The 27,792-nt window shown below is 32.7% G+C and overlaps 1 protein-coding gene and 1 long non-coding RNA gene across 7 annotated transcripts in view; one reads left to right on the plus strand and one right to left on the minus strand.

The window, feature by feature from the left end:
• Positions 1 to 27,792, plus strand: part of Neto (Neuropilin and tolloid-like) — a 428,343-nt gene that overhangs the window by 64,246 nt on the left and 336,305 nt on the right. The window lies entirely within an intron of this gene.
• Positions 13,883 to 27,674, minus strand: LOC141455497 (uncharacterized). Of its 6 annotated transcripts, none has more exons than XR_012459308.1 (5): positions 27,559 to 27,674; positions 26,159 to 27,224; positions 23,309 to 23,477; positions 22,995 to 23,196; positions 19,372 to 19,874 (listed from the first exon to the last, which is right to left on the minus strand). It is a non-coding gene; the product is annotated as an uncharacterized lncRNA (long non-coding RNA). The 6 variants fall into 6 exon arrangements; XR_012459307.1 differs by lacking the exon at positions 27,559 to 27,674 and adding an exon at positions 27,302 to 27,478; XR_012459310.1 differs by lacking the exons at positions 19,372 to 19,874; positions 27,559 to 27,674 and adding an exon at positions 13,883 to 14,111 and having other exon boundaries at positions 26,159 to 27,493.

Raw genomic sequence — 27,792 nt, forward strand, 5'->3', positions numbered from 1 at the left:
CTACTTTCTCTTAAGTTTGAATTGAACAAATTAAAATTATAGATTATGTTTAATTTTGAATATATTAATTAAAAATTAAGAATAAGTCGGCAATATTATTCTTAATTGTGAAATGGATGTATGCATAACCAGATTTTCAAAGCGAAACATTTGCCTCAATTAACATTTGTAATTGTAGTACATCTTTTACTTCGAAAATGTTAGAAGTTAAGTGTATATTCAATGTTTTTATTTATATTTATTATTTATCAATTATTTAATTATTTGGATTCATCGTCAATAAAGCCGAAACTAGAACATTACTCTGTTCAAAGAGAAAGTTAGTGTTTGATTCTAATATATAGGCGCTTGCGGATCTACCCTCGGTTAAAGTTTTCTTCTACTTTTATTAACTCTAACTTAGGATATAAGAAGAACCAGCAAACTGGATTGTTTCCATTGGGAATCAGCAATTAAATTTTACTCACAAGATATGTCTGCGTTGGACAGAAAATGAAGATATATCTGTGAGTGTGCAGAAAAAGTTAAGATTTGGATCAAGTTGGAAGTTTAAAGGATATTAGTACGTTCTAGTTTTTCCAATATAATTTGTTCAAAGTTAAATAACTTTTACTTCTTTTTCAAAAACAGGGTTTCCTTTTGATATAAGTTTAGTGCGCTCTATAAAATTGACCTTTTCGCACATTCGTTTCAAAATTAACTGTGTGTTATAATCCATTTAAAAATGAGGAAATCAACTGTAACAAAAAGTGTTTGCTTCCGAGTAATCATTCAAATTCGTTTTTATATTGAAAAGAGTTGATTTTACGCAACTGATATTCATTTCAAAGTTAATAGCTCGGAAATCATTTGTTCTATAGTTGATGATGGAAATTGTACATTGATGTAGAATACTTACAGAATGTTTGATGCAAAGCTAGGTTGATCTGATTTAAAGTATGACAGAAAATTTTACATACCAAATTTATAGATCAATTTCTGACGATTGGAAATGCTCTGGAACCAGTCACAAAAACCAAAATGCTTGCTTTGACGGATACAATCAAAGATATTTGCAATTCAGATCCAACCATACTTTCAACAAGACAACTTATGAGTATTTACTTCTATAGAATCATTGGTGTACATTTTACGTTAGAAAACAGTTGAGGTTAATTGCATGTAAGATAAATTAAGATAAGATAATAGATGGGACGGAACCTAGTCCCACGGCACCGCAGCCACAAGAGACTTATTGTGCCAGCCCCTTCTTAGTTCTAGTAAGCGAACCCTCCCCTCCTAATGAGGTGGAGGACTTTCCCTACTAGTTCTTTTTGCGCTACTATCTCCTTCGGCCTCAGCGTTCCAAAAGTCTCATAGCGCAAACGCTCGATTGCAACGCAATCGAACAACAGGTGAGAGGCCGTTTCCTCCTCTTCCTGACATAATCTGCACAATGGTTCCGAGCTAATAAGCCCCACCTTGCGCAGATGCTTCCTGAACCTACCGTGCCCCGTGAATAGGCCTGTAATCAGAGTAATCTGATTTCTACCCAAGCAAAGTTCTCTTTGGTTCTTTGCTTTCACAGCCAATGCATCATAGTCTTGTTGTGTTTAACCCCAGGACACATCACTTAGTTCTTTTCGTGCTCCCTCCAGATCCAATCTCTGAGAGCCAAATTGCATGTAACTGAAATGCATTTGAAAATTGATTGCTCGGAAAGATTTCATTGTATAAATAGTTGATGGAAAATTATTCATGCTTGCAAAAGATTAAACGCAAAGCTGTTTTAGATATTTAAAGATATTTCAAAATCTCGTTCATCGTCGAGTTATAATGTCCACCGTATGTCAATAAAATTTTGATTCAATCAAAATCCATCAACTTTGGACTTCAACGTTTGGATTCTTTTTTCTCTTTTTTTTTTCAAAAATAGTGCACACGATTTTCTTGAACTTTTCACATCAATTTTGCGGTTTAAGACTGTCATTTTTTTAAATATCACTTAGTAGCTTTTAGAGTAATTTGAGGGCAGCAACATAAGCTTGCTTCTAAATATTTTTCCCCTTCTGGCGACAGATTTCTTTGCAATGCAAGAGAAATTCGAAGATAATAGCAGTTCTATTGGTCCCAGGCCTCGTCCACAAGTTACGCAACTAATGCCACTCAACGTTATTTTTTTTCGCTTTATTCTGCTCTTCTAACTCCTTTTTTATTCAAGCCTCTTGGAGAACATCCAGCCAACGCAAGCATGGCCTTCCTCTTAGTCCAGCACCCCTTGGTCAACCATGTAAAAGTGTTTTGGGCTGGCTATCTCTTCCGTATTCTTCTCATGATACAGTCAACCTCGCTTTTTCAGTTACGAAGCATTCCGCTCCGTCTATCTGATACAGTGTCTTATTTTTTCTAAAGCCGCCATTGTTTATTTACTATCCGCAGGCCAAAAATCTTGCTAAGAACTTTACTTCCCATAACCCAGCAGCCTGGTACTTGTTTTTGTTAGGACCCATGCTTTGTTTATTTCTATTACTGTCAGCCTAACTTTTAGACATCTGCTGCTCGCCGCTACCCCTTCCTTTAATTTCGGTGTCTATTTCTTTTTCATTTGTCATGATCGATTCGGTTGGTATTTGAACCTTTCACCACTAGCAAATTCATTCATCTTCCCTGATATTGACTCTTAGAAAACTGTTTTGTTGCCATTATTTCGTTTCCCTAAAATCTTGCTTCTTCTTCGAATTTCTCCAGGACTCATCTACTAGCTCTCTGACGGTGCATGCAGTGATAAGTGCAGCATCTACTACATTATATATTATTATGTTAGAGTTTGCGCTTTCCACTCGAGCTGCCCACATCATACGATGTGAGAACTATTAGATCTTTTTGTTGTAACCAGTGCTTAACAGATTAGCTCTCAGACAGGGTATTTTGTATTTTTATCCCACATTGTGTATTTTTTTTGCTGTTTTCAATAAGGTTATAAATTGATTAGGAATGTCCAAACTGTTTGTAACATAACCACAAATCTAACGACTATGTGCAAAAGAGGTAGGCCTACATGAAGTAAAAATGTGTTGAAGGCAGTCTTTTACTGAAATGACTTTTCCCTCAATCGACTTAAAGTAGTTACGGAAAAGTAATCCCTATTTTTTCGAGTCGAGCTTTACCGAAGGTGGATACCTAACCCAACTAAATTCTGTTTATTTATTTATTTCAAATAACATCCAAGATCTAAACCAGGAATCGACCTCTAAATACCCACAATGCACCTCTTTCCTTGCAGATACTGCCTCTGACCGCTCAGTAAATCGTACTGATTGTAATTAAAGGAAGCACTGTTTCTGTGGTAGCCTACGGAGATATTTCGGCAGTGGTAAACATCTCTCTAATTGAAACTGCTTGCTGCAGCTGCTCCTATATTTCCTCGGCTCTTATTAAGAAAGTTTTCTTGGTTTTCTGTTACTGTGATGATATCTAATTATGCAATGGAAATTGGATTCTAAACTAGAGTAAGGCCACTCTGTTCGGAGTCCGGAAGGAGGTGCACTGAAAAGGCTTGAGCACAAAGGCGACTATGTGCAGAAGATGTTGAAGCGCCATGCATTATTAAAAAAAAAAAAAGAAAAAGGAAAAATGAATATGCATAATAATAATAATAATAATAATAATAATAATAACAATAATAATAGTAATAATACGAGTAATAATGAAATTTATTGGAGAAGGCCAAGATATTCTGCCCCGAAAATCGTTAAATATCCAATGATAAGGCGGTGCTGCTTTATAAGAGACCAAGATTAGACCTCTGTGAAAGCATATGAAGGGGTAAATCACTTCTTTTGATGAAGCCAACTTGGGCAAAGTAACAAGTAGATAAAAGAAATCCATTTTTACAACTTAGCCAGTGAGAGAGGGATTACTGACGGGTAACAGAGATAAATAGCGCACAACGAAGAGCAAGATACGATAAGCACAATGCAGGAAAGTGTGTATCTGTCGGCTATAAGAGGCTCCATTAACTATAACTAACATATTATAGCCACAGATAGATGGTTACGCCGAATTGTACGCACACTTTGCTAACTGCACCGTCATGCACTTAAATAATGTAACACATTACTTATATTTTACATAATTAAAAAAATATATTGTAAATAAAACCTTTTAGTGAAAATCTTGAAATAAATGGGCAAAAGTTTAGTTCAAAACTCCAATTATTTTGAAGTGTTCACAAATAATATAATGTACTTGTGTATAGTATCCTAAAGAACAAAACGAGTCCCTAATATAGGTCTGATTTATAGTAGACTTTAGTAAAACCTTCTTTCTTTTTTCTGCTTCACTCTTCGTAAGAGCCACTTTCGAACAGATTTTCGATTTTGAATTGCCTTCGGAACATTCACGTATTGATGTCGATCCCCTAGTGCAGTTCTTCTTAAATTTTTTGCAACCGCGACCCCTTTTTAAAGTAAAAAGTTCTTGCCGAACTCTTTATATCCTAAAACCCAATGATTAGGATTTAAGCTGATTTAAGGTCATATTTGGATATGATTGTACGAGTATACAGGGTGTCCCAAGCTGTATGGATAACGACTTTTTCTCGGAAACTTAGATAGCTAGAAAAAAAACTAAAAAATACGTGTTCCCTTAGTTTTCTGCTAGAAATCCAAATTTAATTTGTAATTTTTTTTCGGTGCTTCCAGAAGTGAGATACAGGCACCAACTTCATTTTTTCAAATTGGGAGGTGTGGGTTTTATTTAAGAAATAGATTCCTCTATTTTTTTTTAAAGAAAAATTTACTTAAACGGTTTTTTTCTGTGAGCGATATTTTACAAATTATGAATGAAAACATGATTCTTACAAGAAATTTCAAAATGATAATATTATAACGGTTTTTTGATTGAATAAGAAGAAAAGTAATATTTTATTATAAATTTTACTCCTCATTAATATTACAGATCATGCTCGAAATGGCCTCCACCATTAGAGATGCATAGACATGCTCTTTCCTGCCAATTGTCCCTTACTACCAAAGAAATAGATTCGGCTTTAACCGAGTTACAGGCATCTACGAGTATTATTCTCTGCTTTAGTTCATCTACAGATGCAATCCCGGCTTGATTCTGATACACCTAGATTTAGAAATGCTTTTAGATAAGCAGAAATAAGAAAAGAAAGAAAAAAGTTATGAATGATCACCTTGTTTTTCGGGTATCCCCAAAGGAAATAGTCCGTAGGTGTCAAATCTGGTGAACGAGGTGGTCACTGAATTCCCCCCGTGTCGATATAACACCACCAGGCATCTAAAGAGATATCTCGATAGGCAATGTGATGGGCGTGTAAGGGACTATAATTGGCAGGAAAGAGCATGTCTATGCATCTCTAATGGTGGAGGCCAGTTCGAGCATGATCTATAATATTAATGAGGAGTAAAATTTATAATAAAATATTACTTTTCTTCTTATTCAATCAAAAAACCGTTATAATATTATCATTTTGAAATTTCTTATAAGAATCATGTTTTCATTCATAACTTCTAAAATATCGCTCACAGAAAAAAACCGTTCGAGTAAATTTGTCTTAAAAAAATAGAGGAATCTATTTCTTAAATGAAAACCCCACCTTCCCATTTGAAAAAATGAAGTTGGTGCCTGTATCTCGCTTCTGGAAGCACCGAAAAAAATTTACAAATTAAATTTGGATTTCTAACAAAAAACTAAGGGAACACGTATTTTTTAGTTTTTTTCTAGCTATCTTAGTTTCCGAGAAAAAGTCGTTATCCATATACCTTGGGACACCCTGTATATAAGCTTATATATGAAAACATCAGGCTGTAACACCGTTAAATTTATCTTCGATTTTATTATTATTATTATTATTATTTTTTAGCTTGTTAGAAAAGTAAGCAAAAAAAGTTACATTTATTTTACTAGTATGCGTCTGGTATATTATTTTTACATCATCAATATTTAGCTGGAATTCTCGATTGTTATCTAAACAAACAAACAAAAAAATTAACACGTTCCATGTGTTAATATAGACATATTCCACAACATGTACCGAGAGTGTGATGCGTTAGAGAACATGAGCTCCTCAATGGTAGAGTTACTTCAGAGAAGAAGAAGACCGGAATTAACAATACACAACCAGGAAATTGGTGAAAATTATACTTTAGCTCAACTGATTTTCTCGTAACTTGGGATTTTACTTAGAATTGCAGTTCTACCAGTGTTATGAAGGCAGTGAGACCGTCCACAGCTGATGAATGTATTAGGAACTTCTGTTTCAAAACACTTCTGAGCGATTTCTAGGCTCTAAGATGATTAGTCGTTCTAACTTCTTGGTCATTTTTGTTTTATACATCCGACTTCTATTTTTAGAAACATTATTGTACCAAGCACTTCACCTATGGGTAGATCAATTGGTCGATCTTAGAATCTATGCTGTTGTACATCATTTTAATTATTCTTTATTGAACTACAACTTATTGGTTCCATCAAATATAATGTATACAATAAAAAGAAACTTGGGGTAAAAATTGATTTGGAATTGACAAGGCACTTCAAGCAACAAGCGAATACGCAAAGAAATTTATATTTCTTTATATTTTTAACAAAACTAATTGTGAAAAACAAGAACTCTAAATCCCATTTGCAACAGTAAATGAATTAGAATTTATTGATTTTGCTTTTTGGGATGAGTATATAGCATTAAGTTAGGTTTGGTTTCTAATTTAAACGCAGTACTTTAATCAGTCCCCAAATGCATTACCTGAGACCTGAAAGTCAATTTCGATGGAACAGAATACTTATGCTAAACAAAACTCAGTTAATCATTGCAGTAAACAAAAACCTTTCGATGCCTTTTAATGGAAACCTCAAGTCTGAAAGAAAGAACAAATAAATCTCTTGATGTTTTCATTCGATTGAGGAAGAAATTTTCTCGGGTGCACTAATAAAATATTTTATTGAGTAAGATTGCTTGAAATAAAACTAATTTGAACTTGGCAATGCCTTCTAGAATAAAGTTCTGAATTTTGATATTGCTACGTAAATATTAAAAAATGGCCATTTTGCACAATATAATTTCTAACTGTGGAGAGCAATATTACAGACGAACTGCCCACTTCTGGCCAACTTATACTGACTTACCCAAACCCAGACTTAAATAACTACATTAGGACAAATAAAATTAAAATATAATTCTCAAGCAACCACACGGACAGTGACTTCAAAACTATACTTACTAACAGACAAACTACCCCCCCCCCCATAAAAACAAACCTCTGCATGATGGCTAATTTGGAATCACCATAAGGCTAAGAAAGAAAAAAGAACAAAAAAATAGGAATTTTTAAACGGAAAATTATATTTTGTAAAATTGCAGGTAAGTCTTCACGAACATTATCTAGAAGTTATACACGGAAAATAGCTACATCTGAAACCGTAACGCAGAGTGATTTCGAGCTATGTTAGTATGTGCTTGAGCTTTAATTTATTTTCCTTTGACTTAATCAAGTGAAAATCCTGCAGAAACAGTTCATGAATTATTTTACTTGAATAATATGTAACTTTGCTAACTAATTGACGTTCTCTGAATTAAGAAACAAGTAATAGGTTGAAAATACCTCAGTTACAGAACTAAAAATTACTTTTGAGAAATCCAAAAGTATTTATTCCAAATAATAGTTGAGAAGAATGTAACTCATTTACAGAACTCACCACCTAAACAGAGTAGTAGTTCTGGCAACACTTTCCAGAATCACTGTGCTGAAATGGTTGGTTACATTCACAGATGGTCACAGTGAGATTAGATTATTCTGAATTAAATATAGTACAAGCATTTAGTTAATTTTCTAGTAATAAGATTTGAAAATAAGTTTTAGAATTGTTTCTCTGAGATACTAAACTTACTTAACGCCAACTTGTGATAAACAACAAAGTTTATAATACTGTGCTGATCTTATAGTTTATTTATATATGGAAAACTACGCCGGCAATAATAAATTCCTTGCATTTTAAATTTATATGAATCTCTTCATCATAATCATAAAGTATTCTTTGCTAACGAATTATATTTATAGTGAATTCCATTTAAGGAGAAGTTTCCAGTAATTAGCTGGAATACTCTAACTTCCAAATAAGTCAACTTCCAAGAGTAGGCTACATTCTTCTGCTGTAGGTTTCCCATCTATTTTGTTTATAACGTAGTTAATCTTAATAAAGAACTTTCTTAACTATTTGAGGAGTTTCATATTGAAAATGCTCGCCATAACTATTTTATGGGTAAAGATTAGATGAGTCGTTTTGCTCTGGATTTGCGTGCGAAGATGCTTGTTTCGCGTCCAGCTGCCTACATTTAACATGGTTATCTCTTTAGAGAGCCTCTTACAATTCAGTGCCCGGTGATTCACAACCCGGACAGTATTGTCTTCGTCTTCAACTAGAGAACACTTCCCGCAGACAAAAATTGACTCATAAAGTCTCCAGTATTTTCAAATGTTAACGCGTCTTAAATTTAAAAAAGAATATATGTAAACAATAAATAAGAAGAAGAAGAAAAAATCGCCATACTTTCCTGGTAAGGGAAAGAAATAGAAATTCGCAAAATTATTTGTAGTAAAAAACAGATTACTTACAAATATGAATTATTATTATTAAATGAATAAAAACATTTACAAATCATTTTTTCTTCGTATAAAATACATAGTGCTTGTTTTATACATTAATATGAGTCAATTAATTTAATTTGAGTCTGGAGTTAATTAAATCAACTTTTGATTTAAAATTATTGTGTATTGGTTCTCTATTTGAAGTATACTCTTGTATATGAGCCATACACTGCACAACTTGATTAACTCCATAAAACAGAAAATGGAGAAATACGATGAAATAAAGTTCATTGTTTTTTAAAATTCCATTTATAACATAAATTCAAATAAATTTACCATTAACATTCAGCACTTGCTACTGAATTTGAGTTGAATTGTTGCAACGAATTACATTAGAGCAGGGAGTTAATCAAATTGACTTGTGAAATAAGTTATTTTATTATTCAATGGCCAAAACATTTTTGTCGTTTAATGGTGTTAACCTTTATTATTTTGGGGAAATTTATTATAAATATAACAAGCTGAACCAAGTGCTTTAACACTTAAAATTTAAGATGTTTCAAAAAGTGGAGTTCAAAAGTCATATTATGTCAGTTATTTATTCACAATATCTTAGTGTATTGGTGCCGATAATACTTAGCTACGTAGCTAAAATAGATCGTATTATAATACTATAAATATAGATTATATTATATCCATCAGAATAAACAGAAAGAAACTTTATTTTAGTGTAGAAATCCATTGAATTTCTTACTCACACTGAAGGGTCATTAAAGGAATCGAAGAAGATTATTAATAAAATTATGTTCTTTTTGTTAATATAAATTGAAGGAATTCTCCCTTTTTTTAGCTTACATGTACTCTTTTAAATATATATTTATATATTTGACGGTGGTGCCACAAAGACTATAGCCATCGGCATTGCACAAACATCAGAAAGGGTGTAACTATTAATTTTAAATATCTAGTCACTACATTTAACATTTTCAAATCCAGAGGCGAAGACGCTCAGTAGTTCTGTTCTTTGAACAACTTTGGAGGACTATAGTTTTAAAGGATTCCGCTTGAAGTTAGAAATGTCGTGATTTATTATTTCTTCCTTTCGCTGGGCTTTAAAGCGAGGTTAGGTGAATCATTAACTCTAGTTCCGTTAAAGCTTCTTTTAACTTTAAGCGGACTGTACTCATATGTATTATGAAATCTCTCTTGTTTTATATAATCCAAAAAAAAATATATTAATGCATTATATTTGTTATAAATGATGTAGGGAATAGAAGCTTTAAGCGATTATTTAAATCCAGCAAAATCACAAATTGAAAGCCGAACAGCTTTTGGTTAAGCCTTGATACTCAATTTGTGCAGCGCGCAGAAAGATAGACATAACTTTTCATTAAAACGCTAAAATAGTATAGTGAATCACACTGAAACGAAATTGTTAAAATGCAAAAATCATTTATATTTTTAAAATCACTTTCAGTGAATAAACTAGTTCACTTACGAATATTTGCAGTAGATATCCAAATTTTCCAGCAACTAACTACATTAAAATACAATAACCATAATTAATCTTTCTTGCAGAGCTTTTCACTAGAAGATGGTATTGGAAATTGATACCCTAATCTTATTTCCAAAATTTAAAGGAGATCCATATTTTGTATCTTAGGCATCTACTGCAACAAATCCGAGTTCTGAAAGATAAGCTAATGGAAATAGCAGAATTGAACCGAAAAAAAAACTTGTTCTGAGGAAGAAAATTATTCTTGAATAATGGCCCAAAAATTTTAACATTATTAAAAGGCTTTGCAAGAGTTTAGTGATTAATAAAATGACTTTGGTTAAAGCTCTCTTTAGCGATCGTTGAGCAGATTTAGAGTTTACTTTTTTTACATTCTTTTTAATTTTCAATTAAGCTGTATGTATTGGGCAGCGATCGAGAATTATTTTCTAATTTGATAAAATCAAAATACATAATTCTTTAGCATCATCTGTTAAAACATTTTAGAACCTCTCAACTGAATTATTAATATCTTTATGTTTGCAGCTTGTGGATTTATAAATATTTTACTATCTTTTTAGTAACATAATCTCCTATATGGGAGAGTGTTCAGTTTTCCACTGATATTTAAAACAACAGGATTGTGATCAGAAGGCAAGGACATTGGCAGTTAAAAGTAATGTTAAAGTTAATATTGTGTGTTATGCCAATATCAAGTTTACTAGTTTGATCGGTATATTAGTTGGCTTATCAGGCGCTAAAATCATTTTGTTATGTCTAAGAGTATATTCAAGGAGCAACTTTCCATTCCTATTGTTTGAAAAGCAATTCCAGGCAACATGTTAATAATTAAGTTGCCACCTAAATGATGTGCTTGTGTACGAATAAACCAAAGAGAGTGCGCAAATCTTAGCTATCTAAACTCTTAGAAGATAAGTTGATATTAAAATCTCACTATTACCCAATTCAGCAGCATAGCCAACTGTGTTAGTGACTTGATGTCGGAAGTTGCATAAAGTATTGTTTAATTAGTATAATTACGCTTCTACCTCTGTCGTTTCTATAATTGCAGTAGCCATTACTATTAAATTTTTGGTTACATTTTATTTCTAAGGTGCCTCACAAAGTGCCACTATTTCGTAACTAATTTTTGGAGCATAATAGGATAATTTAACCAGTTAAGCGTGGAATTTAGTTTTAAAAAACCCCTCACAGTGTGCGGAATTAGCATCAAAGAATGACGTGTGTACACGTCGAACGCAGGGGGCAAAACAACCAGAAGTTTACAATAGTCGTAATAGTCATTGCAAGCGACTTTTTCTGCAATTTCTGGAGCTTGAGATTACAGAGCATTCGGTGCATTTCAAAATTTTGCACCGCTTCACGTAGGCATTGCCTAGAGTTAATTAGGGACGCAAGAGTTTTTACAAGAAAGAAAAGAGCTTTGAATTCTGTGCAAAATGAAATCATGCTCGTACTGAGGTCCTGAATCTCTATCTAAGGTAAAAACAGTATTGCACAAGGGTTGAGAGCTTTTATTTGTGAGCGTAATTCCCAATCTTTTATGCGTAGACCAAACATGTATCGAACACTTATCATTTGGCTGACTCCCACCAACCCCCTCCGTATAAGATACTTAGCAGTTCTATTGGTAAGATAAAGGATACATCCCACCAAATAATTTTCTTATTGTATTTTATTAAAATTTCGAGTTTTTATAGTTAATGGCAATGTTATATTTTTCACGTGTATACATGCAGGCCTGCAGTTCCAGCACAGTATTTTAGTATTTGGATTCGTATTAAGTTGAAGTAAGACTCAGTAATGATAAACTCAATGTTTCTGGTGCTAGTTTTATTCTCTCCAGTTTTTTAACTGAAGAAAAATATTTTTTAAGTTAAAAAAACCGAATTTGATTTATTTTCAAGCAAAAAAATAAAAAATAAGCATCGAAAACTCTGCGAAGATTTGTCAGTGGGATGGTTGGCTGATTCCATACAGAAAAAGATTTAAAGAAGCAACAGTGTATCAGTGGTTGTCCATTGTGGAGGAACTCCATGTAGGATTAGATGTTGCAGTGGCTCGACCGAGGTAAAGAAGGGAAATGCGAGAAGTTCTGTTGAAATGAAGTTTTAGGATTTGACTAACTCTCTGTAGCGAGTGAGGGTCGAACTGTAATATGATTTTTTTTAGAAAAAGGTGACTAGGATAGTTTGCAGCTTGATTACAAATGCAGTTTGCACAAATCGGAGAACTAATAGGAAGTAAGGTGCATTTTTCAGTTAAGTGTGATTCATTACATTTCATGCATTTTGGTTTACGGTGAGCTTCTTGAAGTGTGATTAAAAGATTGGCACTTGAACCTCTGAGTGATTCCAGAATAGTTTTTACATAATTCCCAATTTAAATTTAAAATAAAGTGCATACTTTATTGTAAGCAATAATACCTTTTATATTGACTGTCGTCTAATATGTGTAATCGATATATAATCGTCTGTTCAGCAGTATCTTTCCTGGACAGTTGAACAACTTTAATGAGAATTTGTTATCAAGACTAGAAAGTTTCACCACCTGCGACATTAGGCGGTATGTTTCTCAATAATATGGTACGATTTATCTCATTGTATATGTGTGGTACTCGAGCTTGGCAGCCGCTGTTTCAGTAATAATTTTATTTTAATCCAGAAATATATGTCTCTGCAGCTAACTGCAGAATTACTCCAACTAGGCCGGGTGGCCATAAGGATAGCAGTTGGCATTCTCACTGGCCATTGTAGATTAAATAAGCACATGCATCGCATGGGCCAGGCCACGGATAGCCTGTGTAGGTTTTGTCAGGAAGAAGAGGAGACGGCACTGCATGTGGTATGTCAGTGCGAGGGGCTGGTCTGGCTAAGGTACCGCCTCTTTGGCAAAGAGAAGCTGGTGCCAACAAGCCTCAGCCAGGGCCCTCTCTCGGACCTATTAAGGCTTTTAAGGCAAGCAGGACTCGAGAGGGTGCTCTGATGGCAGGTGCTCTGATTGACCACCTGGGAGCCCTCCCCCCAATTCCACAGTTCGGTTAAGGACAGGATAGGGGGAGGGTCTCCAACTGGGGGGGTGCCACAATAGATCCTTGGGGCTGAACAGCCAATTCCCCCGGTAGAATCTATCTATCTATGTCTCTGCATAAAAGTTTTGTTTTCGTCGAATTATATGTTTTCTCAGAAGAAGCTTTCCATACAAATTTGGTATTTTTACCACATTAACTTGGCTTTAATAGTAAAAATTTTCTCCCATTACAATAATAGTGAAAATTTATCGTTCTCAATGAACGGAGTTTGGGAAAAAAAATCGCTTATTCGAAAGTGTGATATTACGAAAATTGATTTGATGAGGAATATTTGGAATTTGAGCAGCATCTTTTGTTTCATAGTTTTGTTTGAGCGAAACTATATTGAAGTTAAGTTGGTCGGTTAAAGAGTGATCTCAAGTGCGGCGAGATCTCGAATTGGAATCCCACATATTACGATTTTTTTATTTGTTGAAAACAATGTGAAGTAAGAGTTCACAATCCCTTCCAAGACCCTTAATATGGTTATTGGGCGTTAAGCCCTCCCAGATATACAGAATTTTTAAAGGTAAATTTTTTATATGGTTGGATTAATGCTATGATTTTCTAGTAATTCGACGTATCTCCAGTTCCTCTTTTTAGACAGGTATAATCAAAACGAAAACCTACTACTTCCAGTCTGTCCTTCAAAAAAATAACAGTAAAAAATGGATACAAAAGTAAATGTTATTAAAGGAAAATAATTACATTAATAGAAGATATTGGCCTATTTTTTTATTTTGAAAGATTTTACGAACATATTGATCAATAGGACGAAACAATATTTATTTAGTAATAAGTTACATATTCTTGGCTAAATTAGTTCAGAAAATATTACACAATGTAGAACATAATATACATTTATCATTAATCAACGTCTTGTACAAATAGCAGTACTGTCTGAGCTAGCTGTCTTGAGCCTTGTGATTAGTTCCTAAATTATTAGTAAGAATTATTTTTAAAGTTTATTCTTAAACAATGGATTGTGTTTTAGATTTCAATAAATATGTCATTGCATGCAAAGGATTGAATGATTATATTTTGGGGAACATTAATTCTACTAAAGTCAAAGTTTGATGACTAATAATAAGTTATTACTAAGGTAAGAAAAATTAAACTACTATTTTTAAGAAACCTGTGAATATTCTAACCTATAAATATTCTTACAACTATTTGAGTCATAATTCACACCATTTTTTGTTTGTTTGCCTGGAAATCGAGCACACTTGTTAATTAAGTGATTTTAGACCTATTTACATGTTAGTCAGTCGCTGTGTAGATCATCATGTTTGTTTAGAATGTTGTGTTGGTTAGTGTTAGCTCGTTAGTAGATTGTGATAGACGTGAGTATTCATATGTTGATTTTATTTCTTTTTTTATGAAATTGTAAATTTCTGTTAACAATGTAGAGTCCGGCCAGTCACAGTATTGTATGTAAATTAGAGGGGTTGTAGAATTTTTCCAATTAAAATGGCAGACTACAGTGTTATCACGCCTCTACTGTTTATTTGGCTGTGCATTCCAGAATTATGTGGTTGCCGTCTGCAGTGTCCAACGCTCGTGCTTTAAAAGAATAGGGGGGTGAGCCAAGCTTAGATGCTGTGGGGAGGAGTTTTGATTGAAACGAGGCAAAATGTCTTGAGGCATCCTGAGTTGAGAATCAAGAAGCCATCGGAATAGATGGTTGTAGAGAGATTTAATATTATTTTCCATTAATGTCAACTGATTTTATATATTCTTTCTCCCATATTTTTTCTTCTTTTTTTTAAGTAAATAAGTTATTTTATGCAGCTTTTTACATCAAGGAATCTCAAAATGTTCACAGATTTTCCATTTAAAAGAGCTCCTCTGGCATTGCCTGCCACTTCATTGGCGGACATTCCCACGTGCCCTTTAACTGTGTTTAAATTTCTTCAGGAAGCACTTCAACATAAATAAACCAGAAAGAAGAAATATAATTGCCAATTTCAGTCCAGTCTGAACAGAAGACATACCAATACTTTAATAGTAACTGTAAAACAAATTTTAAGTGCTAATAAGTGTAAACCCTGAAGATGACTTAGTCCCTAAATCAAAAGCTTGGCAAAAATAAATCAAATTAAGACAAATTCGCAATAATATTTATTCATTTTGGACTAATGAATTAGTCTCCGAAAAAATGACCAACATTCAACAATAAATACATCAGGTGATTGCAAGCAACCATTTACTTCTTGTAAATAAAGAAAAGTTCATTGATTGCAGTTTCAGTTTCAGGAATACAATCACTTTTTGTAGGTCTAAAATAACTTCTTAAACAATTAAAATTTAGTGATCTTTTCTATACTATTATTTCATTTATACAATTAAAAGCCTTATGTCTTTAAATGTAAACAACTCACCAAATAAAATTGTTTTTAGGGTAATAAATAATATTGATGTAATCATTCAAATCGTTATTGTTAATACTTGATTTATGAATTATTTTATAGATAAAATTAATTAATTACAGCAGTAAAATATTCTCTAATTAATCTGGTGCAGTTCGTATCAATAAACGCGACTAATTTCCTCTTCAGAGAAAACAGGAATATCATTTTGAAGTAAAGCGCTTTCAGGAGGTCAGAAGAGGAGTTACTTAAAAGCTTGATTAAAAAGGCCTCATTTGTAAGGAGCTTCTAAAGAAGCGTAGACCCACCGAACCTATCATTTTGGGTTTTCTTTCCCTTATTTGTGAACCATTTTACTCGTTCTGATTACTTGGAGGTTGCTTTCATCTGCTTCAGTTTCAGCTAAATATCTACAAAAACACCGCTGTTTACTCTCATCCAAACTAAGAAGTTACACTTTCCTTTAAATATATATTACTTTAACAAAGTAATTTTAAAGTTTGTTTTGGCTAAATCTGGAAAATTTTATAATCTTTGTTTTCTTTCATTATGTAGCATTTTTATTTTAACTTATTCTGATGAAAAACGAGCAATAATTTAGATGTCAGAGAAAGCTGTACATTGTTACTTCCCTAAGGCATTTCTAAATATTATAGAACTATCAATGAGAGAGGTTGATTTTGCATTTGTTTCAGATCATGATTTGAGCATTTTAGAACTAATGCAGATTCTCAGCTTTCGCAGGTTTGTAAAGATAGATCGATAGTTAACAAAAAAGTAATAATAGCAAAAATCTGTTTGATTTTTCTCAACAAGGTCTCAAGACTGATTCGAATGAAGAAAAAAATCTCTAATGTATATTTTAGTAAAAAGTAGGTGAAACGCATACTACCTGGATAAGAAAAATAAGTTCTACCAAATTGAGATTCCTTTGAACCTTCTGTGCCTTAAAAGGCATAAGGGTTGATTAGATCGAAAGTTTGCTCAGCATGGTCCGCTCGAAAACCGTGCCGAACTAGAGCTAGTTGTGTTTGGAGGTATACACTTTGCCTAACACAGCAGTGCTGGTCTAAATAAATATTATTTTAGTTCAAAAGATCCAGTGGTCTACTCGAATCAGCCGCAGAATGTTCTAGAGTTCGCCCAAATGATGCCCGATTCCGTAAGCCCCTTTCACATCGACTTAATTTCAGGTAGCAGACATAACAGGATGAAACTCAGCTCAAAAACTAGTTGCTCTACTTATCTGAGATTCTATACTATGCTATAATGTTTGTAAATAACAAAAAAGAAAATTGCAGGGCTGACTTTAACGAAAACAATGTTTAAATAACCCCGCAGTTTATTTATTTGCCACCACATTGTTATAAGCATGTGATAGGATTACTTGACTGACGGTTGGTGTCGTTCATGTCAGCTGCCACCTTCGACTGTAACCTCCGGCTACCATCTACTTATTTCCTTTCTAATATATGAAACTGAACTTTTCCTAACATATGTTTGCTCCATTACTTTAACCAACTTCAGATCTGACATAATATGTTTGCCAAAATCTTTTAAAACCCAATTGAAATTTGACCACGAAAATGACTTTTCTAAACGAGTGGTTCTACATTTTTGAAGAATATTTAACACTTTAAAACAAGTTATTTAGGAATTTACCATCTGAATATACAAAATACATGCAATCAGTAATTATGAGTAGTGCATTATCAATAGTTAACCCATGGCTTGGGAATCCTAACAATTCAAGGACCTGCTCGCAAGTTCCTCGCTGGCTGAGAGGAACTCTTATTCTTACTTCGCTGTTTAAGACAAAGTTTCTGCATCAGTAATTTGTAATACTTATCAAAAAACACTTGATTGTTACTGAATTATAAAGCAAATGCAGTCTGAAAAAAAAGTATACAGTCAAGAGAAGAAAGTTAAAACAAGAAAATCTATCCTGTATAATCACACTTTTGAAAATTTTCTAACTTGTTGTGTTCGTTTTGCAGTGAAAAGCACCACCAATGATAAACTTTCTGTGAACAGCTCATACCGAATGATTTATTTCTTTGATTATTGAATTTTATTACTATCCAGCTGGTGAATGGTTCGCTCAAGCAGCAATTTGGTAGATAATTTTGTAGTCGGCTAAATCCCTTATAAAATATCTCTAAGTAATTGTGAATAATTGAATTAGAATGTACTAAAGATCATAGGCTATTTGGTGAAGAAACTACACAAAAACAAATTGGCCTAAATTTGCAAGCCTAATTAAAATTCTTTCCATAAATTATCATATTAAATTAACGTTATTAAAGAAAAGAAGAAAGCTATAGAGGTGAAAATCAAAGATGAGTTACAACAAGCAAACCATAAAATTACAAAATTTCTAAAAAGAATTTTATGTTTGATAGTGGCGCTTATGTGGCATTTATTAGAACCAAGAATGATATAGATTTTTTTTTTTTCCTTTCTTATTGTTATTACAAAATAAAATTTATGTAACTGTCGATAGTTTTGCCAAACTTTTTTAATTTTGTAGATGAACAGCCTCTCTTTCCCCATTATATTTCCAGCCGACTCTGGAAGTTCCTTCACACTTGCGAGTTGACCATGGAAAACTTAAATGAACTCATACATAAAGTTTCTTATTCCTTTTTACTTTTCCTTTGTAGTGTAGTAAGAAGTACTGGTCTCATGAAGTTTCCATTAAGTAATTTGAAGATGCTATCTCAGAGAAACTCAGTTCTAGCCCATACACTTCCTCTCAGTGTGAATTATGGACTGTCATTTCTAATTAAGATAAGTAATATAGATTTACCAGTTTGTTCCTGTCTCACGCAGTGTTATAATAAAAGTTTTGTGTTCCTGTAGCATTTTTTACATTGAGTTTTCATCTGTAAAATGTATTTTAAGATTTACTGACATAAGTTTACTCGGTATTCTAAGTTTACCTTTTATACTTAATGTTCTCATCTCACTATCAATTTATTCATTATGTCATCAAATACTCATTCTCTTTCCATTGTTCCATATTTCTAAGAGACAATAATTAAAGATGTTTTATTCTACGGCACCAAAAATAAAATTATAAAGACACTATTTTTAAACCCGAGCATGGACAAATTTGTATTTGAACGTTGAATTAATTTTTTTAAATTAATAAATGGCTGGTGAAAAAAACTGGAATTGAAGCTTCAAAAGTCAAACCAAAGGACCAACCTAACTAACAATTGATTGGCCGAATGACGCTTTTAGCAGGCGAGAAATTGAAATCTACAAAATAATGTAAAAAAAATTGCCTGATTCACAAATGAAAAAACCAACCTTCTCTGCTAACGTACTTTTGGGCGTCACTCAGATCAGAACCTTCAATCGTTAAAATCTAATTTCAGCGTAAATCCCTCTAATAAAATAACATCCATTAACAATGAAAGATAGAATTTGGGGTAATTGTCGGGAGGTGATGCAATTAATATAATATAAAATGTAGAACCTGTAGAATGTTTCAGTTGTTTAAACACCCTAATTTGTTCGACAACTTCATATCATGGAAAAGAAATACAGGAATTTATATACAAATTTAAATAGAGTATAATATCCTAGGAACAATAAATGGAGTTTAAATTGAAATATATGTATATGTAATGTTTTCTGATAGCATTAAAGCTGGTATTATTTAAAGCTAATTGATTTTAAATTAAGTGGTAATAATTAAATGCAAATGAAGTGTTGTTACGGTGGTCTGCCATTACTCGGCAACGGGTCGATGTCATTAAACTCCCTGCTTCAGTGGAAACTAAAAGTTCCATTTATTTCATTTCATCGAATGTGATGTATGTATGTATGAATAATAAGTATATAATCTAAATTATTTAAGTAAAATGCAGCGTAAGAAATAAGGTTTAAAATGCACACACATATAAATAGATTAATATCAAATTTTGATATTTGGAATATTACAAATAAAATTTAGCAAACAATCGTGCCCGTAAGTCTTCTCAAATCTTAATCTTGCAATATTTTGTGCTGCCCTGTGTTAGCTTTGTCGAAACATAGATCATTTCTCGATATGGTTTTAGTTATTTTCTTGAGACAATATATTAATAATGGCAATAGTTTAATTAATGTTAAGTCGGATTTCTGAAATTGTTAATTCCATTTATCTTCATATACATTATTTATATCAGAAAGCCATTTAGTGAAGGTATTAAATATGGACCATTCAAGATTTCCCCGACTAATTGCGGAAGAAGTTCTAAGACTGGGGACTGTATCTTGAGCTGGGGACTGGGTCACTTTAGCTGCACAGACTGGAGTTGCCCTTAGTTTTGATAGGTCTGAAAGAGAAGTTCTTCATTTAAAACTCCAATCTACAGTGGCTCGCCTAAAAGAGAATTTTAATCTTAAGCAAATTGAAAGGGCGCAGGCTTCACATCGGTACACTACTTACAAGCTGCTGAATCATGAAGTTAGGTGTGCGGATTTGAGCGATAGAGGTGAGGTGTGCAGTAGTATTGAAGAGGTGCGACGGGTGATCAGGTTGAGGGGAGAACTGCTGAACCTCAACTATAAACCATACAACCCTGATGGTCAGGGAGAATGTTCCTTCTGTAATTATAGGGTTCAGGAGGACTTTGTAGCGGTCTGTCCTATCCTCGCCTCTTATCGCCTAGAAGTTTTTGGCGAAAGATTTCTTTCATTTGACTTTTTTATAACTATCTTAAATGGCCCAAACTGGACTAATCTGATTAAATATGTAGTTGGTGCATGGAAGTACAGGAGGATGCTCAATAGTGAATACAGCTGCTGTTGATGTAAAATGATGGTCTGATCTTTGAAAACCTCAGTTTCATAATTTCTAATTATTTATAATTTCTGATTTTATTTTTGATGTTTAATTTAATTTTTTTCTAATTTCCCAGTGAAGTCAGCATTATTTTAGAGAGTATTGTTTTGTAAACTATTTATTTATAAATTAGGCATCGCAAATTCGAACAATATTTGACGCTATTTTAGGTAGGCACCTAACTATTATATTTTATTACTACTGTGTTTTATTGCTACTGTATTTTTTACTTTCTTTTTATTCAATAATAATTGTTCAAAACTAAAATGGTTACTTCTCTTTTTTGTTCCTTCTTCGAAAATTGACATACGATTAAATATCAGTGAAAAGTCGTTTTCAATACTTCCCATTTTTCTGCATTTTCACCCCTCTGTTCGGGGTAGGGTTTTATTAAAACAAAAAACAAAAACATCCATATGGTCTTGAAGCTCAATAAATGCACAACTTTTTCTGTAATTGGGTCACTCATTGATTCATTAATCATTGAAAAAATACAGTTGAAAATTTTAACAGAAATCATGGAGAATGAATTTTTGAGACATTAAAGTAAACATTTCATTGTTAATAAGAAACGTTTTGAGGCTCTGGATTAAGTTGTAGCATTAAATAGGAAATTTAATGCTCTTTATAATCAGATTTATTGTAGGATTAAGGATAGAAAAGTTACGACCGTTTTTATGGTGGAAAACGTGAATATCGACGGAAAAATAAAAAAAAATGCAAATTCTTGGACATTATTGAGTATCGGGCCAGAGTGAATAGAATATTTTTCTGTTACATTTGAGCTGCTGAATCATCTCCCTAAGTTTCGACCTCTCCTCCGAATACACCCTCATATTGTTTTATCTCATATCCTAGATTCCTTTTGAGTAAAATCATAATTATAAAACACAGATCTCCGTTTCTGTTTGGGGGTATTTAACTTAAAGTACTTAGCTGGAAGCTGTTGTTTCGTATCGAATAGCTAATTCTTGAGTCCAGTGGGGATTGTTTGAGTTCCTCTGCGATTAATGTAATTACTACTCATCCTAATCCAATCTAAAGCTCCTAGTTTGCTGATATTTAATTGTAAATCCAGGTCTTGGAATGGTTCGTAATTTTGGTGAAAATTTCCCACGAGATATGTAAATTAAGTAAAACGTGAAGTTTGTGGTGTATTATTCTGTGTACATTCCATAACTTGGCACGGAATAGGAGGGTGATTCTACACCTCATTTGTGACAAAAAAAAAAAAAAAAAATCATATAACCATGTTGTAGAGGCGCATACAGATGGCATCCGCGAGGTACTTGAGAACATTTTACATTTGGTTTGGCTGGTGGTAAACATTATGCGCTGCGTGCTAAGCCAACTGCTCGTAATTACGCATCTTTTTTTTTGTGGAGGTAAAAAGCTTGGCCTGTTACAGAACCAAACAGCCTATGCCCATGAGTTTATTTATCGCAAGATTTTTTTAAAAAACCCTATTGTTCTTCCTTCTGACAGATAAGTAAAAACTTAAATTTTTCGCCATTCTTATGTGTTCAGTTGCCTTCTAGGATTCCAACAAATTTGTTGCCCGAAAATTATCTGAGTCGTTAATGAATGGAAGATCTGTAGCGACTTTGGCAATGAGGATCTCTGGTGATGCCCATTTATGGGAATAGTCAACTATTTCCCAGTCCGAGGTTTGTATTATTTTTCCAAATGAGCGGCAAATCACGGTAAAACGGGTTACCATCTTTTCGGACTGTTTTGAAAGCGTTGAATTCCTTATGTTTTCACCTCCACATTGATGTTAGACTGTTCCAGGAAACTGAAGAGCATTATTTTAAAAGGTGTTCTTCTATTACTACTCATATGGTATGGATTAACCAGAAGGTGGTCCATAGCTAAACCAGGGCCTATCTTCCGCTCAGCGATTTGGTACACGTATTTCGGGTTTTCGGTCATGAACTACTTCGCAGCGTCCATAATAGATGAGCTAATTGGGCAAACAAAACAGTCGAAAATGTTGACTAGTGGCCGTCAAGAGTTATTAGAGGAGTTCAGAAAGGGTTCTTACAACAGATCTCTCTCTATCTCAGTATCTTGTTAGTATCAGGACTCCTTACAGGACATTATTGTTTATGGACACAACTCTAAATTTGGGCCTCATGCAGAAGATGGATCCATTTTATGACAGATTGGAATGTGTTAAGACTAGGATTTAGGATCTTTAGTCGGACAGGCTGACGATGGTAGAGCTTAGTTCGGTTTCCTCGTCGGTAGATATTCGTTAGATTTGCTTGGATCGATATGATTGGTGCCTCATCCCAAAGACTGAATTTTAATCCTAGACTCAGTCGATTGTATTGTTTTTCTTTGTGGTAGCTACAGGGACTTTGGATGGCGTAGGGTTCCCTCCGAGACAAAAAAAAAAACAAAGTAGATTTACAACCGGCTTTTAGAAAGCGTTCATTTCATAATTTTTTTAAAAAATCACTTCTTTTTTTTAAATACATATTATCCTAACTTCAAAGAGAAACAGTTCTTTCGTACAAATATAAACAAACACATTTACAGTATATGTTATAAAGTTATTGAATTGCTTTTTTTTATGTCTAAGATACTCAAAATTATGTAAGCATACCTGCAGTGTGAATAAGTGCATAGTTTATAGTTGAATAGTGCATAGTTTAATACAAATTGAAGAAATTAGGGCCCGCAGAGATACTAAATTATCCAGGGTATACTCTATCATCCTAACTATTGCTTTCAGTATCCCCATCTAAATTCACCAAAATCATTGTAGGGTTCCATAGCTTTCTTGCAGTGATGGATCACCATCCTTTCTTGGGAATAATTAATAAATGTTATTTGTTATCTAATATTATTTGAAAATAATTTTGTAAGAAATTAGATCATTTAATTTTTAGCATTAAATTGTCGGTATGTCCTAATTACTTGTGCTTGAAGGGAGGGGCAGTGAGCTGGTAATTTTCATGTGTTGTCCATAAGCTGTATAGAAGAATATGCTAGGTAAGATACGCTCTTTTATTTTCTCTTTCGAACAACATCTTGCAGCTATCCGTCCAGAAATGAAGAGAATGTCTGGAACGATTAGAGGCCGGCACTGTTCATAGAAAAGATCAGAAGACAGAGAATTAGCGTTTCATTTAATAATAATTATGACAAAGAAAATGTGGTCTCCATGGAATAAGTATTAAAACTGTCCGGTAGGACAGTTGTATAAGGATTGATCGTCAAAAACTGCACGAAAAAGCGTAACGTTAAAAAACACCCAACTTTGACAATTTTTTTCTCTTTTTCTATAAAAGATAAAATTCCCAAATTTTCTTTAAAATATAGGGCAAACCCTCCTTTATAACTGAAATTTTTTTGCAACCCCCCAGACCTAATAGATTTCGAGAAAAAAGTTGCCGAAAATGAGCAAAAACGGCATTTTCAGAAATTGTTGTTGTTGTTCTTCTTCTTCTTCTTCTTCTTCTTCTTCTTCTTCTTCTTCTTCTTGTTGTTGTTGTTACCTTTTTTGTAAACTACGTAGCGCCTAAACGCGAGAACCGATTTTCATGAATGAGGTGACATTCGATTCGGAATTTTATGTAGATGTGCCTTTTGGGGGTCTCGACACTGTACACCGAATTAGAGAGGAGTTAGCCCCCTTTATGTAAGGCCCCCTTCAAAATTATTATTACTAATTACTCTGTAAATCTTAGCCCGATTTTGATAAAATTTGGTAGGATGATAGAGTTAGGGCTCCCCTACGTAACATTAAAGCGGCGATCTGCTCTTACACTAGTAAGGGGAAGTATAGCAATCGTTTCAAATTATCGACAAGTTAACTGATTTTCATGAATGAAGTGTCATTCGAATCGAAATTTTGTACAGATTTGCACTTTAAAAGTCTCGTCGCTACGCCTCATATGGAGGGGAGTTTGCCCCACCCAAGTAAGGCCGTTTCTAAAACTATTATTACCAATATTTCTATAACGCTTTGTCCGATTTTGATAAAATTTAGCACGAAGAAGTGATTAAAGCTCCTCTACATGGCTGTGAAGTGCCATCATGCTCTTACACCTACTAAGAGGAAGTACTGAAATCGTTAAAATTATCAATGGGTGAACCTATTTACATTAATGAATTGTCGTTCGATTCAAAATCTTTGCCTCTTTGCCTTCTAGGGAGAAGTACTGTAATCGCCCGTTTATTTTTCTTACTCCTCTTAAAAGGAAGGTCTGAAATCGCAGTTTAAATTTGCTTTTTACGTACAAATACCTTCCTATTTTATATAAAAAGGCTTTCTCAAAAAAATTGTTATTGAGGATGGTTTGGGGACCGCAACTATAATCATTCTTTAAAAAGATCTCTCCAGTGGTAGTTACGGTTCCTACTTAACACCTTATCAGGTTATAATGTTAGAATTGCTTATTCCAAATTTAAAAAAAACAGTAAAGCAGATATGTAACTTAGCAAAATAGACAAAAATGAAAATCTATCCAAAAGGTACAAAAATCTCCTTAACAAAAACTTACAGTTTAAAAAGTTAAGTATAAGGGTTGATTAAACGCCAAAAGGTACACAAATCAGCAAGTACCCAACATTTCATTCAAGCTTAGTTGATATAATTTAAGTAATTTTGCTGCATTAACTTTTCCTTCACATTTTTTAGAATTTATTAGATGTCACAGAACCTTATGCTGGCCATTTTCATCTACAAAAAATTTGTTCAAGTAGCACTGTAGATTGACTGTAATATCTATTAATCTATAATAATCAAACTATTAATTACAGGTTAAAAAGAAAACGTTATAAAAAATAAAAAAAATTACGAGGCTACAAAATTTAAAAACTTTTTTAAAAAAATGCTTACACCAACATACATCAATGATTTCGATTATTTTATTTTTAATAAAAATCGTCTGTTTAAGTTCATTCTTCGATTAAAGTAATTGTTACTTTACGTAGTAGTCAAACGTTTATAATAATAGGTAATAATTATCTGGCTTTATAGAAAATAATATAGTTTTCTTCAATCACACTCTCAATGTAGCTGTTCTTCTCACAATGTTATATATATGTTATGTAATATAAAATAAATAAGTATTGCATACTTTTAGGACAGCTAATTATTCCAGTATTTTACTGTAAGTAAAATTAAATTACAATTGAGAAATGAATAATTGTTGAATAATCTACTTGTTATTAACTGTGTGTTATTTGTGCTCACGAATATTTCGGTTAGACGAATTCAAGTCTGAAATATTGTTTTAAATCCTCCGTGATTCAAATTTAAACAGTAGCCGACTCTAACTTTGTCTTTTTCTACTTTAACATGCATGTATAAGATGTGACAACTTCAGAATAAAGGGCATATTAAAGATAAATCAGAAGAATAATAATTATTTGGAATAGAGTTAAAATAAAGTACCTATTTAAAAACGAAGATATAATATACATTTTATCATAAGTATAACCAAATAATATTATGAACGAACAGGCCAGCATAAGGGTCTGTGACATCTAATAAATTCTAAAAAATGTGAAGGAAAAGTTAATGCAGCAAAATTACTTAAATTATATCAACTAAGCTTGAATGAAATGTTGGGTACTTGCTGATTTGTGTACCTTTTGGCGTTTAATCAACCCTTATACTTAACTTTTTAAACTGTAAGTTTTTGTTAAGGAGATTATATTTAGTACTTAGAATTTGGAAAAGATAGAATTAAGTAAAGAAAAAAATCATTAAAGAATAAACAAAACAAGAATAAAACTTTAAAAATAAAAATACGATACCATCTGCCATATAAATGTGTGTTCGCCATAAAATTCAATTTAATGATGACATTTTATTTATATTCTACAACTTTGATGTGAATGGTTCTTGAGTTATTGGCGCCCACACAAGCATAACATCATCCAAAGCTCTTGCACTGCCAGTTACTTTTTATTCTACAGAAATAGTTACCACACATTATAGTACAATTATTTCAAATAATCTTTACTTTACAATATAAAAGTGTTGCTAATTGTAGAAAACTTCTTCTCTTTTTTCATTGGATGTTGGTCCATTATTTCTTGATGTCGATGATATCACTTTCACTTAAAATTTAAAAAAAATACTTGTAACTTTGGTTATCCAAGAACTGAAAGTATAAACTTCGTAATAACCTTTACTTATTGCCATTTAAACTGATTTCGTACAGCTGGTCCTCAGAAAAAGCTATCTGTACTACCTAGATACTCTAAAAAATTGTTTTTTAAGTACTTTATATACCCTTTAAGCACAAAGATAAATTGCCCGAAGTGTTTATAGTACAAAATGTTTACTACTTTAAGTAATAAATATATCTATATTATTATTACAAAGTTGCTGTTGCAGGAATTTTAAATTATCGAATATAAATATTAAAATATAATATTTGTTCGCGCCGATAGTGTACAGTAGAAGAAACTTCATTTGGAGGGAGTCTACCAGATGGGTGACTCCACAAATGGTGCATCATTTCCCTCGTATATCACTTGCTGCAGGAGGGAAATTTCAAATAAATGAATATAATAATTTAAAATTCATTAAATAAAAATTAAATGAATTAATTATTTTTTATAATATTTATTGCCACATATTCGATCGTGTAAATCCACAGTTATGAACGAGAATTAAAAATTCTTTACACTCTGTTGAACATTAATTTGACTTTGTAACCATAAAATTTATTCTTGATTATGGGAATATAATATTCATTGTAGACTTCATCATTGTTTTAAAAACTTTAATTCTATCTGTTGTTCGAGATATTGCCCCAGAAGTAATTAATTTTTTCTTATTTTTTCACATTTTTACTGACACATTCTTCTTCTTCTGTAAATAATCAAATAAATAAACACTATATCTGCTCGCAAATGATGAAAATTGTCAGTTAATCATAAAAAAACAACCTGAGCATGGTTAAAAAAAATATAAGTTAATTTATGAGAAGGCATCCACTTCTCGTCTAAGAAGTTATTTTTAATAAATAACTTAGGCAACAATATGGAGAGGGGAAGCTAAAAATTGAAATAAGATAGACGAGTTGGTTAACAATAGTTAACTATGCACAAAGCGAACTGAGAAATGTAAAGCAGATTAAAACTTAATTGTTTAGAAAACGTGGAAATTTTTGAAGAACTTTACGAAACTATTTTTAAGAAATTACCAAATTTAAGCAGTCAATTTTTTTTTTTTTTTTATAAAAATTCAACATAAAAATAGAAATATGATATGTAGGTACACCCAATAATTTCTCTGGCATAATTCTAATTTACTTCCTAGAAACTGGCCAAAAATGAATTTAAATTCCGAATTTCGATTGCGCAATCGATTCTTAATAATATTCTACAAGAATTGATTATTATATGTACCGAAATGTCCCGTTGGAAAGATGATTAAC

This window comes from Rhodnius prolixus, unplaced genomic scaffold (assembly GCF_049639745.1).
Source record: "Rhodnius prolixus isolate KJV_2025 unplaced genomic scaffold, Rpr scaffold_4, whole genome shotgun sequence".
NCBI classification, from domain to species: Eukaryota; Metazoa; Arthropoda; class Insecta; order Hemiptera; family Reduviidae; genus Rhodnius; species Rhodnius prolixus.